A 4085-nucleotide genomic window follows, 5' to 3' on the forward strand; every position below is an offset into this window, starting at 1 on the left:
TTTTCTTACACACAGAGATCTTCTACATCCATACCTTTCCCATCTAGACTTGGATGCCTTGATCTTGTCTTTGAAAAGCAAACAAATTAAAAAGCCCAAGAATGATTGCTTAAATCTAATGCCCTCACTGTTTTACCACCAAAACCTCCAGATCTCTTGGGTCAATTTGACTGAGATATACTTCCCTAATTAGCTCATATAGGAGAGCTTCCTTCCATTATTCACCTATTTGCTTGAATTATTATCACCTATGACTTTCCCAATTCAAGATATACTAATTCATTTTCTTCCATCTTTTTTTCTTTCTCTGGCATATTGTTATTTTATCCCTCTTCGTGGGATATTCCCCCTTCATGACTGCTTCTTCTTTTTTCCTTTGGTGATACTCAGATAAAGTAGTCCTTGACAAAGGCACTAGTCTCATGTGCTCATGGAAACATGTAAACATTAAGATATCTAGTTTTCATGTTATATGGACTTGTTTTCAATTATTAAACTTTTTTCTTTTTGCCTTTGGAATCTATTTGCACTTGGCTCTTTTCTCTGTAGTTCTTGGCAATTTAAAATATGATCTTTAGAATATAGTATTCAGATTCTTTGTTTCATATTTTTTGGGGGCAGTGACTCATTAAGGTTTTCCAAAATCCATCCTAAAATTTTTATTATCATGCTTTCATGTCTGTTGAATTTTTTTTAAAGAATTTTAATTTTCTTCCTTTGAGAAGCTATGTGGCAAAGTGCATAGAATGCTGAATTTGGAAATCTGGGTTTAAACTTTACTTCCTACACTTAACTATGTCACCATAGACAAATTATTTAATCTCTCTAAAAGTTAGGGGAGCACTTAAGGTTTGTCCACTAAGTTAGAGATAGGTTGTAATGGATAAAAAGTACTCCTATTCTGATGAAGTCACAGATTTTTTTTCTCCTTAATTCTGTAAATAAGCTTTGTAATAATTCTAGGAGTTCCTTGATCATTTTGAAAATTTCATTGTCATGGTGTTATTTTCTTTATGGGGAATCTTTAATACTTTCTTTTACATGACAGTAGTCATTGTGTAAGGTATTTTTGGTGTTTATTTATTTTTTCATTTTCCATTGATACTTGTGGGGGAGAATTTCATTCCTTCTCTCCCTATTCAAAGAATACTTTCCTTTCTTGGGAATATTTGTTCATCTTTTGAGGTAGTGAAATGCTGAGTTTAGGCACAACCACTCACTCAGATTTTTTTTTGTTGAGACCGTCCCACCTAACCAATTCTGAGGAAAAAAGATCCTAACTTTGAATAGTGTCTTAAAGGCAACTATTGGATTTTAAATACTTCTGTGAATCTGAGAAAAAAAAATCATGTTGCCTCTTTGGGTCATAGTTTTTTTCCATCTGTAAAATGAGTGAGTTAGAGTAGTTAATCTCTAAGTTCCCTTTTAGTTTTTAATTCTCCAATTCTCTGGGGGAAAAATGTGAAAAAAAAAGGCTAGAAAATCTGGGAAAGTATACATGAAGCCAATTCAAAGGTTGCTACAATTAGTTCAAAAGCTGAGCTGCCTATTCAAAATTTCTCCAGGTTTACATTGATCCACTAGAAATGCGGAGGGTGAACCTAATGTGAAGTTGTATTCGATTCAGGCATTTTAATGGAATCATCAATCATTTTTTCCCACAAGATAAAAGAAAATGAATAGCTTTCTACTTTTTCATTGATATAGACAGAGCTAACTATAACCTAAGTAAAAAAATGACCTGTAACCAGAATCCAGAAATTTCTAGGACTAAGTTTGGTTCACATTTATATGAGTCCCTTAAATTCTTCTTTTCAAAACCTTGTCTTGTTGTTTTGTTATTAAAGGACTTCTGTTTTTTAAATATAACATCCCTCATCTACTTAATGAGTCATGTGTTTAATAGATATTTTTATTTATTTCATTAAATATTTCCCAATTATATGTAAAATTATTTAATGTTTATTTTTAGATATTTGAGTTCCAAATTCTTCCTTTCTACCAGGAAGATAAATAATGTGATACAGATTATGTGAAGCCATGTAAAACATATTTCCATATTAACAAAACACAGAAAATCAAGAAAAATAAAATTTAAAAAGTATGTTTCAATTTACAGTTATCATTTATCTGTTCTCTTTCTGAAACTGGATAGTATTTTTCATTATATGTTCTCTGAATCACTGTTCTGATCATAGTAACTATATCTTTCACAGTAATAACGGGCCTTTTTTAATAATAAAAAATAAAAAAGGAGGAAAAAAAGCTGTCCAACAAAGCCAATCAATACATCAATAGAATTTGACTTGTTTTACATTGTCCACTTCTGCAGATAAGGGAAAGAATTTTATTTTCTTATTTTGTTTGTTTTTTTCCTTCCAATATATATCATTTATTTTAAACTTTTTTTTTCCCGAAGCAATTGGGGTTAAGTTACTTGCCCAGGGTCACACAGCTAGGAAGTGTTAAGTGTCTGAAATCAGATTTGAACTCAGGTCCTCCTGACTTCAGGGCTGGTGCTCTATCCACCTAGTGCCACCTATCTACTCCTTAAATACTCATTTTTTTTTAAATTGAGTTCCAAATTCTCTCCTGCCCTTTCACCCCTTTCCCATCTATTGAGATGGCATAAAAATATATAAATTATATATATGAAATCATGCAAAATATATTTCCATATTAGTCATGTTAAAAAATCAAGAAAAATAAAGTGAAAAAAACAATGCTTTAATTTATATAGAGAGTCCATCAATTCTGTCTCTGGAAGTGGATAGTATTTTACATCATAAGTTCTTTGGAATTGTCTTGGATCATTGTATTGATCAGAATAGCTTAGATATTTATAGGTGACCACCTTATAATATTGCTGTTACTACATGCTTCGTTTTCCTGGTTCTGCTCACTTTGCATTAGTTCATATAAGTCTTTTTAAGTATATCTGAAACCATATTACTCATAATTTATTTTGGCAAAATAGTATTCCATCACAATTATATGTTACAACCTGTTCAACCATTCCCCAATTGAAGGGCATTCCCTCAACTTCCAATTATTTGTCACTATAAAAGAGAGTTACTATGAATATTTTTATACTATTCATTTTCCTCTGATTTCTTGGGAATATAAACCTAACAGTAGTAGAGCTGGATCAAATTGTTTGTTCAGTTCAGCTGCCCTTTAAGTGTAGTTCCAAACTGTTTTCCAGAATAGTTGGATAAGTTCACAATTCCACCAATAGTGCATTAATGTCTCAAATTTTTCCCATCCCTCCAACATTTCATTTTCTTTTTCTCTCATATTAGCCAAACTGAGAGGCATGAAGTGATATATCAGAGTTGCTTAAGTTTGCATTTCTCCAATCAATAGATTTAGAACATTTTTTTTTTCACATGACTATAGACAGTTTTGATTTTTTCTTCTGGCAACTTACTGTTTATATTCTCTGATCATATATCTATTAGGAAAAAAATGACTGAAAATTTGACTCTATTCTCTATATGTTTGAGAAATGAAGTCTTTATCCAAGAAATTTGCTGGAAAAAAATTCCTTCCAGTTTCCTGCTTTTCTTTAAATCTTGGGCTATATTAGTTTTGTTTATATAAACCTTTTAAATTTAATAAAATCTAAATTATGTATTTTACTTCCTGTGATCCCTTTTATCTTGCTTGGTCATAAATTATTCTCTTATCCATAGATATAACAGGTAAAATTTTCCATGTTCCTCTAATTTATTTATTTTTTTTATGTCTAAATCATGAACCCATTTTGACTATGTGAGAAACTATGCCTAGGCTACCTTCTTTCACATTTTAAACATTGATTTTCTTGATATTCTTAATCTTTTGTTCTTCTAGATGAATTTTGTTATTACTTTTTTGAGCTCCCTAAAATATAAATAAATAAATAAATTTGTGCAGAACTGTAATTTTTATTATGTTGCCTCAGCCTAGTCTTGAACAATTAATATTCCTGATTTTATTTGTGTTAAAAGTCCTATATGATTGAATTCATGTAGTTACTGGGTTTATCTTGGCATACAGACTCCGTAGTATAAATTATATATTATATTATCTGAAATTATTTT

Source organism: Antechinus flavipes, chromosome 3 (assembly GCF_016432865.1).
Source record: "Antechinus flavipes isolate AdamAnt ecotype Samford, QLD, Australia chromosome 3, AdamAnt_v2, whole genome shotgun sequence".
Classification (NCBI taxonomy): Eukaryota; Metazoa; Chordata; class Mammalia; order Dasyuromorphia; family Dasyuridae; genus Antechinus; species Antechinus flavipes.